The sequence below is a fragment of the Crinia signifera genome, chromosome 1 (assembly GCF_055691185.1).
Source record: "Crinia signifera chromosome 1, ASM5569118v1, whole genome shotgun sequence".
Classification (NCBI taxonomy): domain Eukaryota; kingdom Metazoa; phylum Chordata; class Amphibia; order Anura; family Myobatrachidae; genus Crinia; species Crinia signifera.
In genome coordinates, this window is record NC_139217.1 from 118,658,635 (window position 1) to 118,671,650 (window position 13,016).

Genomic DNA, 13,016 nt, shown 5'->3' on the forward strand with positions numbered 1-13,016 from the left:
GGGTGATGCTGTGTGCCGTATCAGTCAAGGGGTGCTATTAAGTGTGCCGTATCAGTCCAGGGGTGATGCTAAATGTGCCGTATCAGTCCAGGGGTGATGCTACCTGTGCCATAGCAGTCCAGGGGTAATTCTAGGTGTGCAGTATCAGCCTAGAGGGGATGCTAAGTGTGCCATATCAGTCTAGTGTTTGTGCCGCACACTTGTGTGGCTTATCATAGTTATCCAGCTACCTCTGTGCACCTTTTGCCCTAAAAACAATATTGTAAGGTGTGAGCTGTTCAGAATAGACTGGAAATGAGTGGAAATAAATGTTATTGAGGTTAATATAGCGTAGGAGCAAAAAATAAAACCCAAAATTCTGTGATTTTAGCAGTTTTTATGCTTTTTTAACAAAAAATCAGAACCCAAAACCCAAAAAATCCAAACACAAAACACTTAGGAGGTGTTTTGCCAAAACCCATTAGAACCCAAAACCTCAAGGTAATCAGAACCCAAAACCCGAAAAGTGGCCGGTGCACATCTCTAATTTTTTTACATGACACAGTGGAATTTTACTGGACAAGAGGACGTAAATGGTTTCAGGAGATGTCGGTAAATATGTGTAAGTGTGAGTATTATGTAGGTGTGATATGGCAAGAGTGTGGGTACTGTCTTGTTTAAATATTTATTTTGCAGGTGAAAGTACAGGTATCAGCAGTTGTTTACTGCCCACATGCTGATAAAAGACAGTATTATTTCGAACTTTTAACACTGAATTGCTATCAACTCTGCACAAACCTCCCAGGGGTGCCATGGATAGACCCACTCTTCAGTCCTGGCCTTGGGTGCCCTGAGGGGGTTTCTTTGAGGGGTCCCCACTCCCAAAGAGTAACCCAACCTCCCTGGCTAGTGGAGTCCAGTGCTGGTTCAAAATAGTGGGGACCTCTATGACTGGTCCAAGAGTATGGTTCTGGATCTTAAAAAATTCCCCTGTATTTTTTGGACCAGGACTGGCTCAGAGTCTGGGGCTGGTTATGTTTATGGGGGAGGGGCACATTCTGTATTCTAAAGAGGAGCCAGCATGAATAACACTGATCTGTGCAGGCTTCATGTACAGGAGTGTTTGGCTGCATGCAAACACTGCAGACAAACACTGACACATACACCATTTGAAAACACAATAACCTAAAACAAGGGAGCGTGGCAAATTCCCGGGTTTTAGCTAAGAAGTTTCTGATCGCTATGATTCATGTTTGATCTCAGGCAAGCATAGGTGAAACATGAATCTTTGATCCGTGAAGTCTACGCAATTAGTATTCTCCACGTTCAACATGTTGTCCTAATCAGGCTCAGCAGACATACTGGTCTGGTTTCATCAACTCTCCTCGCAGCATGGCTTCCCATTCTTCTTCCTGTATTCTTCTGATAGACTCTGACATCACATCATGGCACCTAAGGCGTTTTGACAACAACCTCAATTTTCAGCCACAGAAGTTCCATTGATCACTCCTGTAATGTTGCTGACTTCTCCTAAGGCGTAGCACACATTGCAAGTTACCCTTTAGACTGAATTATTTTATTCTTTTCTAAACAATTTCTTTTGAGAGAAAATAAACTGCAGTTCGTTTTTAATCTCAGAGAAGCTTGGGCTGTTTCCATACCAGATTATGGGCCAGATGCACTAAACTTCAAAAGTGATAAAATGGAGAGTGATAAACAGACAGCCAATCAGCTCCTGCCTGTCATGTCCCAGACTGTGTTTGAAAATGGTCAGGCAGGAGCTGATTGGCTGGTTGTTTATCACTCTCCTTTTTATCACTTTCTGAAGCTCAATGCATCTAGCCCAGTGTGAGTTGTTGAGAGCAAGCTGATCACTGTTGTGCGAATACGCACATCTATTGATTACGGTATGACCATAACTCCCAACTGTCCCGCTCTCCACAGGAATGTCCCGGCAGTGTCCCGCAGCGGGGCAGTTGGGAGTCCTCCCTTTCACCAGCTGAGCAGCGGTAAATACACTCTGTGTGCATGGGCACTGCGTCTATTCCTGCAGCCAGTGGGGCTGGGGCATGGCTAGAAGCTCACAGAACTTCTGGGCCATGCCCCCACAGTGGTAAAATGAGGGCCTGGCCACGCAAAATGACGCGATTTGTAGGACATGCCCCCTTTCTGACAAGTCAACAGTAAGACACACGACAGTAAGAGACTAAACAGACTGGTAAGGAAGGCCAGTTATGTCCTAGGAATGCCTTTGGATTCTGTAGAGGTTGTGGGTGAGAGGAGAATGATCAACAAGATAACATCATTATTGGATAATGCTTCACACCCGCTCAAAAACGTTTTGACAGATCTGTGTAGCACTTTCAGTGATAGGTTGCTTCACCCTAGATGCTCAACAGAGAGATATCGCAGATCGTTCCTTCCGGCTGCAATTAGAATGTACAACTGTCATGGTCTGAAGAAGACCTGCACGTTCCTAGATTCTTGAGTTATATTGTTTGGATCTTATCTTATTATGTGTGTTCTTATTATTATACTACTACTCTTATCTGTACTTGAACCTTGCTGTAACACTGAAATTTCTCCATTGTGAGACGAATAAAGGGATTCTAAGTCACACACCCAAATTTTGGCTGCGCGCCTATGGCGTATGCAGATGTCCCTCCTCGGCACTCCATAAAGTTGGAAGGTATGGAATGACTGCACATGTGTACGGAACACAGTACACATGCCCAAGGACAAACAGCGGGAAAAATCTATGAGAAATCTAATTGCAAACCCTTCGCAACTTGACTGACAGGAAGTCACGTTTTTTGGCGGCAACCTGATGTTTTCTGGGAGTGCCAGAAAAATGCAAGCATGCCCGGGGGTTTCCAGGGAGGGTGTGTGACGCCAGCTCCAGCATCAATCAGACTGTCTCTGTTGCACAGTTGCCAAAGGGTCAGAGTTATGCACACCTGCACAGACTGAAATAAATCATTCTGTGGTGAGTGAGTTGCTAGTGGATTTGCAGGTGGTGGTCGATCAGTGATCCATTCACCAGTCATTTGCAGACTTGCACATGGCGGGTTTTCACTCTGTGTGGGTGGCGACCTAGGAGATCAAGAATAGATAGTGTTACGGAGAAGGGACTCCAATGCTGGCATAAGACAAGTTTACTTTAGGTGCTATGTCTGGTACTAGGCCCTCCTGAACCCAGATGTCCAGGACCACCATACAATCTTCACCCATTTTAAATACGTCTATGGTGTGTTAGTCTATAAGAACAACAGGAGGGGGGAAATTGGGAAGATATGGCACCACTTTAGCAATAACCTTCCCCAGGTGCTAACACTAACTCTCCCATAGTGCTTTACACTAACTGACCCCTTCCACAGCCTCACCCTAATGCTTTGCCAAGTACCTAAACCTAATTGTCCCCACTGATGTCATAGCCTTTACCCAAGAACCTAACCATAACCTCAATCATAGCCCTTAACCCTGACCCTAAAAATCATGAAAAATCCCACAAATGTGTCAACCTTTGCTTTGTCAACTATTTGCATGTTGACCTTGCATGTCAAACTTTTGATCCTGTATACCTACACCCATGTTGATAATTTAACTGTTGATCTTTTGACCATGTTGAAATATTGACTGTCAACCATCTAGTGTAGATCTTTTGACTTCTATCCAGGGCCGGCGCCACCACCAGGCAGCCCTAGGCATTTGCCTAGGGCGCCGGCCGCTGGAGGGCGGCAGTTTGGAGCTTGTCCGCACCGCATCACCCGCCAAGCTCCCCCCTGGAAAGTCACAGCGCTGCCGGACACCCACCCTCTCCTCCCTTTCCTGGGCAGAGTTGCGGTAGGCAGCGCCGCATCGCACGGCAAGACCCCCCCCCCCGTACGTCACAGCACTGGACCCCTCCTCTCCCCTCCCTGGGGAGAGTCGCGGCGGCGCACAGCAAGCCTCCGCAAAGGTAACGGCGCCATGCGCCGCATCGCTGGACCCGGCAGCGTGGCCCCCCTGGAGCGGGTAGGTGTTTGAGCACCGGGGCGCCCACCCCCCTCCCCGCCTGGGGCGCTCCGGTGCCTAGCACCGGCCCTGCTTCTATCTTCCTTCTGGTTACTGTTGGGCTTTTGCTACTAGTGTTTGCCTAGTGCTTCTCTCCTGCATGAGCCTGTAAACACGACTATAATGGAGAAACTATGCTTCCATCTTTTGCACAACATTCCTGATGTAGTGTAAGTCAATCAGATCTGGAATAACTTAGGTTTAGTGAATCACACTCTGACACACACTCATTTTGCAGAATGCTGATAAATTGGAGAGTGATAAACAACCAGCCAATCAGCTCCTACCTGCCGTCACAGGCTGGGTTTGAAAAATGACAGGTATGAGCAGCCAGCCGTTTATCACTCACCACGTTATCACTTTTTGAAGCTTGATACATCTGGCCCAAATAGAGGTAAATTTACAAAGATGAGAGTTCTCTCGAAAGTGGGATGTTGCCCAAAGCAACCCATCCGATCCGAAGGTATTAAATTAATAAGAAGTAGAATCTGATTGGTTGCTATGGGCAACATCCCATCTTCAACAGAACTCAAAAAGATGGCATCCAAGGCCTGATTAAGGGTTCTGAATGCTTAGGCTTATACACTTGTAGTGCTCTTCCATGCTGCTAACTACAGAGCACAATGTGAATGCGTGGTCAGGAAATTACAATTCATAGTGCACATGCCCTGGTAACTAACGCTACACAACTGACATGTTTGATCTTGGCATCTAATGTTTGTGGAAAATTAAGGAGTTTGTACACTGGTGAATGTGAAGAATAGAATTAATACAGCTCTAAAGGAAGCTACGCAGGTGAGACTTACGCACAATGGACATAAATGAGAGATTTAGCAATATGCTGGTTACTTTGTAAACGTTCCCCTCAACACCACCTCGGGATGGCTGCATATCAAGCTTCTCTAATTAAGCTGTGCATCAACATGGAATGAATTAGATCTTAATTTTATCAACTGTCTTTCTTCCCTCCCCCCGTGTCCTGGAGCCATAGGCTGCAGTCTAATCAGCCTGATGGTTGATCAGGCACTAGCAGAATCAATATAAGATAACATATTGATTCTATACAAGAAACAGCTGTTAAGTCATGAAGGAAATATCCAAGGTTAAAATGTTACAATGTTCTTGGTTAGACTTGGCAGTATTTACAGGTGCACTACAGGGGCAAACGCAGGATTTTCAGAAGGGGGTTTCCAGAGGGGCGGAGCAAAGCACGGAGATGGACACTTAGGTGACCCAGTATATGCCGGATCAGTTAAAGTATATACATATACATACATATATATACATATAGGGGCGTCAACAGCAGTGTAGACCCCTGGGCATAACAATGTATTGGGGCCCCTACCGATCCTCCAGCGGTAGGGGTGGGGGAAGCTTTGATGTCCCGCGGGTGGTAGGGGGCATTATATCAACTGCTCAGCATGTAGGGACTGGATCAGTAATTTCCACTAATTACCCCTTTACTGTACAGATGGTGGGAGAAGGGGGCATTGGGCTGAATGAAGGGGCCCTTAAAAACATAACTTTCAGGGTGGTAGAGGATGTTTAATATGCAGAGGAGGGGTGTATAGTGGAGTGGGCTTATTATTCATAATTTTCTGGTGGGTGAACAACTTGCTTGACTGCAGATATCTCCAGTTCCTGGAAATAGATGTCTTAGATTTTAATGTAATTAAAAACTAGAGAATCCCACCTACCAAATGGTATTGGGGACTAGGGGATGAGAGTTCAGGAGGCAGAGCAATCTGCCAACGAGTATATAAAACTACATACCAGGTGTGTGGAGCTGGAGCAATAACCAGCTGCTGGAAGGCTTATATCTCTGGTTCTGGGAACAGTAGAGACAAACTACTAGTGTCCATCAAAGGGGAAGAGTCTCAGCTTTTGGAATATACCCTCACAAAAACTATAAGTCATAAAGAACCTGAAATATCTGACTGGGAATAGCAATTAACGGGCTTGGATGGGGACCACTGTTTTGAAGTCAGATATCTCCGGTTCCCAAGAGCCGATTTTAAAAATTCTTATACCAATGGAAAGAGGGGACCCTCAGCTTTCATCCTATGACCCTTAGACTCTTAGGGGGGTTTCTGGGTACTCAGAAACCCCCCCTGCGTGCGCTACTGCACTACTTACTACATACACAGAGGGCCAGATGCACTAAGCTTCAAAAGTGATAAAATGGAGAGTGATAAACAGCCAGCCAATCAGCTCCTACCTGCCATGTCACAGACTGTGTTTGAAAACTGTCAGACAGGAGCTGATTGGCTGGTTGTTTATCTCTCTCCATTTTATCATTTTTGGAGCTTGGTGCATCTGGCCCTAACAGCAAATTTACACAAAATGGCACAGTAGTATGTCTTGCCCACTGCCAGTTGGTTAGTGAATAATTTTATGATGCAATTTCTTTTTATACTTACACTGTACTCTGTATTGCATATGTATCTCTATTCCAATTATTTATCCCAATGTTTTTTTTTTTATGCCACATATTGAATGGAAAAATATGCTTTGCCTTTTAGAATATAATATGTATTAAAATGAATAAATATATGAATACATTTATTTTCAATAAGACCAGCAAATCATAGGACTTGTGTCTAAATTAGAAATAAAACAATGTAAAGCACACTAGAATGAATTGTTCACACATGAAAGAAAACCTCAAGGGAAGACATGAGCAACAAAGTATTTGCAGGAAGCTTTAAGAATATCACTGAACTTGTTGCTAAGTAACCATGCTTAAACTTCTACTGTGTCCCAGATTTCTTTCCCTTTTTTGTGTGGCTAAAACAATATATAAAACAATATTTTTTAAATTTTGTATACTGATTTATTTACTTTTATTTTTACCATCTATATTCTGATGCCACGCTGGGCATTCCCATGGGTACGTTGGTGTGCCAATGCCTGCCGGAGGGCGGTGGCTGACATCACAGAATGAGAGGAATCGGCGCTGGTGGAGGGAGGGCGTTCGGACGGTAAGCCGCTTGTTAAGCAGTGAAGGGCCGCTGCTTAGCAATCGGTGTTGAATTAGTGCCAAAATACGTTTGGCTGCCTGCACTTATAAAGTACAGTATGTGTGGCTGCCAGCACTAATAAACTATCTGTGGCTGCATATTCAAGCATATAGAACCAGAGAGCAGGGCCATCTTAACAGCATTGTAGACCTTGGGAAATGTGGTGCACTGGGGCCCCATACTCATGATTAAATGATTAAATCACCAACACTAGGGGGCCATGGATGCATGTGTATTGTCTTTACACATGCTTCCATACAGTGAATGGCTGTAAGCACGCCGATTGGTAAATAGCTCCAGTCATCCACCAATCAGCATTCTGACAGTCATTTACTGTCTGGGTGCAGACTGGGAAGCAAGTAATGTTGCCTGGACACTCTCTGTCATTCACAATCAGATCAGTCAGACAGCCTACTCTACCTGTGTCCCAATAAGGTCTGGAGGCACTGGCCTGGGGCAAATGCCCCAGCCAGGAATGCCTCTACTCAAAGGTCCCTAGAGTCAAGGGCCCCTGGGCAGCTACCTGGTAAGCCCATAAGTTAAGATAGCCCTACCAGATGGTACTGGACTGTCTTACAGATCTTAACATTAAATATACCCAATAATAAGAAAATAATTGTATATTTAAAAGAAATGTGTAACTACACTTCTGAATACAGCAGACTATGGTCACTGTACACATTAATGAGTTTTTAGAATGCACTATACAAATAAAAGATAATAATAACACACTGAAGTGAGGTTTGTCATGCAGAACCTACAGTATTACCCTTTTTTTCCAACCCCTTAGAAGCCATAGTTAAAAAATATCTGCTTACTGGGTGGCTGCAAATACTGTACAAACATTTCAAGTATATTGTAATACACCATGCACATGTTATTATTAATACATCAATTCAGAATGATGGTTCATTTACCAACTATTATTATGTTAGGTACCTGTTATATACCTGCAATATAAGGCAGTACTGTGCAGTCGGAAAGTCAACGGGCCTTGTTTCTGCATAGATGTAGCATAGTTTCTGTGGACTTTGCAATGGCTCATGTGAGCGCCTCTCTCGTTTTCTGTGTGTGTACTTTACTTGCAATGATTGCTAGGTCTGTGTTCTGAAAAATTGCAGCTGCATATGTATTAGTTTACTAATCTGAATCAGCCCCCTATTGCGCAGTTACTCCGTGAGATATCTATTATGCTTTAGAAGTTTGTAAAAGGGGCTCTACCTTTCAATATTTTGCTAAGGGGCCCACAAAGTTATAGCTATGCTAGATCACAAATCAAAATTATTTATTGGCAAAATAATAATAATCTTGTACTTATGCAGACTTTTATCATTTAGGCGCTATGGGTTGGATGATTCAGTAAGGATCACATATGATTAGCTTCTCGCAGCAGCTTATCATTTGCAGAGTTGATCAGTGTTGAAAAATGCCTACAGTACTGTATGTTATATCTTCTATATTTATGAAAGACTGTGCTAATGACAGTATCTTGAGTTGGGAGCAATGTGATAGTTAAATGTATAGTATATATTGTGGAATTTGTGCAGGATTAGTTACTATGTGGTCGATCCTATTATTTGTGAAGGGTGCGAGGTGCCGTTTGGGTGCTGTTCCAAGACGTATAAGCAACAGCACCCGAATTAACCTGATCTTGCATCCTTCGCAGGGTCGAATTCGCTATAAAATGCTCGCAACCCTATGGGGCAACGAGCACTTTAGTGCGAATTTCGTCGACCAGAAACTTGCATCTGTGATGATTCGCACTCGCAAATCACCTGCGGCTAATAGGATCAATCCCAATGTTTGAATTTTAATTAATCCTCCTCATCATTTTCAGTAGGAAAATAGAATGTGTGGAATACTTTTGGTCATTGAAGGTCTTTCTCATTGATAGATTGCTTGTCTATGGACCAGGATGTATAAGCATACAACTGGATCTGCTAAATGAAGGAAGTAGACAGAGATGAAAAATGAAGCAAGGAATACACAAAAACGTGTGCAGTCTTTAGTAACCCCAAAGAGTCCGACACTCTCTTCTAAGGATTCTGAACCATAATTTGATGCACCAGCAGTGCCAACCCTGTATACAATCATGCAGCAGGATGCTTGCCCTACCGGCTCAGGGGAAACCTCCAATATCACAAACCTACAGTCTGGACCATCCCATGCCATGGTAGCAGCAGCTATGCAAAAGACATCTTCTGCATTTATTGAAGAAATTGCAGACCTTCGCACAGAAACATTCAGAAACAATCTACCACCTTGTCAAGATCACAAGAAACATCCAAAGTATCTATGGAGGATGATATTGTTGTGTGTAATGCCCATGATCTGTAACCCAGTACTTCACAAAAGCAAGATTTAATCATTGGAAATATGCTGGATCAAGGTTTAAGGTGCATTCAACTTTAAGGGACCATCACAGCTGTATAAAGAAATCATACAATGAGCCTCACTAAGATGTGTATTGCTGCAGATTTGCTGCTTATAGCAGCATGCCACAAGTGTTTGCATTGTAGCCAGGTCCCATTGAAGTGAATGGGAGGCAGGCCCATGTGCGGGCCTGCTCATATTAAAATCTATATCATAGCAGCAGCCTCTGGCATAGCAGCTATGCCGCACTTGGATATAAGAGGACACATCTGTAGTTGCTGAATATACAATTACAAATGGATACTGAGCACAATTACAGATGAGAAGTTTTAAAGTTGTTGCCATCGTGACCGTCCTAGGAGAATATGGTTTACCCTTTCATGGCATTGATGAGATATTGGTTCTCCGCAGAATGCATGTTTTCTTGGGTGTCTAAAACTGATTACCAAATTATATCATGCCATATGGAGGAGCATAAAGTGGAGTAAGCAATTACATGTCCTCAACCACTGTAGAAGAATGTATTGACCTTATAGGAGCTAAAGGTTTAGTTACAACAGTCCATGTTCTCACAATGGCAAAATATTATTCCAGATCATATTGATCATATTGCAGTATATTTGTAAGATATTTGAACAAAGATGGGCCAGTAGAGTGATTGTTTTAGGATTTGTGTTAATACATTTCCATACCTTGAAAGCACTTTACTATCAGTGCTTCCTAAAGAAAATAGTGACATTTGCAACTGGCAAGGAGAAAGCTAGAGTATAACAATGTTTGGCAATTGCAATGGCTTGCCAGCAATAATTTGGCAATGAGTCCTTGATCACGTTCAGGGGAGGGTTGGGAATTAAAAGTGGCCCTGACAAAATGTCAAGAAGTGGCCTCACATCGGTGGCAGCAAATCAAATGTAGGGGGAACCAACACCAAAATAGGATTATTACATCACTACACCTTTAAGCTTCTGTGACAAACCACAAACCTCTACATTTCACATAATACTTCACCCCCCCCACACACACACACACACACACACTGAGACTGAACACAGACTCCAAACCCTCCATCAAGCAGACAAATTAATTACCCCACCCCTTCCCAAGTGGAGACCAGAAACCACCCATAAACTGTTATATCCCCAGATAGCACCCACTTCTGTCACTTTATCAGGCTCACAATGGATAAAACTGATCTCCCGCCTTAAATGAGGATTTGCAGCATGGGGTATTTTGCTTTTTCAAACAGCAAAGGTTGTTTGTGTAGGAGACAGAAGGGGGATTGGCCCACTACTCTGGGCAGGGCCAGATCATAAAAATAAGTCACTGGTTGACAGGTGGCTTCACATGAGCATTAGCCTACCAGGAATCTAGTAGGGCAGCTCACCTACCAGGAATCTAGCCAATCTGCCCCATATCACTGTATTTACTTTGTTCTCCTTACTCACTCAATCTCGTGGGAGCTTGTACTGCTGATGCCTGTGGAACTGCTGTATTGTTCTTTGAAGTGCCTTTGCAGCCTTTTACTTCAGCAACTCATCAATGTGAAATACGCAATAAACATCTCAACAAAGCATCTGGGCATCTTTCCCTAAAAAGACTATCAAGCACAAGATGGTCAGCTCCTGCTGATGCTACAAAAAACATTAAGAGACTACAAATATGTTGGTTATGCACTTAATGAATTGATGAACTCGGAACAACAACCCACGAATGCTCCAGGGGAAGCAAATGCTCTTTAAGAGCAACTTAATTATTTTGAAACTGCTGTCTTGTTTGTTGCATGAGAAAACAAGTTGGTAGGATGCAACAAGTAAGACTGCAAAATACAAATGTTTGCATTCAGTTCACTGGAGGAATATGTTAAAAAATTTAAATATTCTTTAGACACATTTGAAAGTGAAACAAATAACATACAATTCTTATCCAGGTAATGCAAGGTGCACAAAAAAAAATTCTATTTTTAGGAAACAATCGATGATGAACCAAACTTCTCAGCAAGAGAACCTGTATCTGTAACCTCTCTTTCTCTACTGGTGTCTTTCCTTCATTGTGTTCAAACACGCAGTTATTACTCCGATTCTGAAAAAACAGAATTCTGTCCCAAGCTCTCTCTCAAACTACCGTCCCATCTCTCAACTTCCATGCACCTCCAAGCTACTTGAAAGACTTGCCTACACCCGCCTCACACACTTTCTTAACTCGCACAACTTACTGGACCCGCTTCAGTCAGGCTTTCGTGCCCATCACTCCACAGAGACAGCACTGACTAAAGTTGTGAATTATCTGGTTACTGCTAAGTCTGAAGGCCACTGTTCACTACTAATTCTTCCAGATCTCTCTTCTGCTTTTGGCACTGTTGACCACTCACTTCTCATACAATCCCTAGGTCTTAAAGACACAGCCCTCTCTTGGTTCTCATCCTACCTATCTAACCGCTCCTTTAGTGTTTGTTTCTCTGATTCTACCTCTTCTTCGCTACTTCTTTCAGTTGGAGTACCTCAGGGTTCAGTTTTAGGTCCTCTGCTTTTCTCAATCTATACCTCATCTCTTGGCAAACTAATCAGCTCCTTTGGATTTCAGTATCATCTGTATGCGGATGATACTCAGCTCTACCTATCCACCCTGTACCTGTCCCCATCTGTATTGAGTTGTGTCTCTGAATGCCTTTCTGCTGTTTCATCCTGGATGTCATCTCGCCACCTCAAACCTAATATTTCAAAAACAGAATTAATTATATTTCCACCAATAAATAGTTGTTGCCAACCTGATATCTCTATTGCTGTTGAGAATATGACAATCACTCTTACCTCCCAAGCTTGCTGCCTAGGTGTTATCCTTGACTCTGAACTCTCCTTTGTACCCCACATTCAATCTGTCTCAAAGTCATGCCACATGCACCTAAAAAAACATATTCAAAATTCCCCCTTACCTTACACAAGGCACTGCAAAAACTCTATTCCATGCTCTCATCATCTCACGCATTGATTATTGCAATAGTCTCCTTATTGGCCTTCCCCAATACAGACTCTCACCACTACAATCCATCATGAATGCAGCTACAAGGCTAATATTCCTAACCAGATGTTCATTGTCTGCAAAGCTACTCTGTCAGTCACTTCATTGGTTACCTGTATTCTACTATATTCAATACAAAATTATTTTACTTACACACAAAGCCATAAACTAAACTACACCAACATACATATCTTCTCTTATCTCAAAATATCTTCCAACATGACCTCTACACTCCTCCCAAGATCTGCATCTCTCATACACACTCATTACTCGCTCCCCTTCCCGATTGCAGGACTTTCTTTGGGCTGCACCCACTCTGTGGAATGCCCTCCCAAGCACAATAAGACTCTCCTCCAGTCTCCAAACCTATAAATGTTCCCTGAAAACTCATCTCCTCAGGCAAGCTTATCAAATTCCAGAACCAGCCACAGAACCTCGCATTCTGGTGGAATCGATGCAATAAAGAATACAGTATCTATCCTTATGTATCGATGCCTATTTCCCTATAGATTGTAAGCTTGCGAGCAAGGCCCTCCTAACTTTTGACTGTCTGTAAATACCCTGTTTGTTGTATCA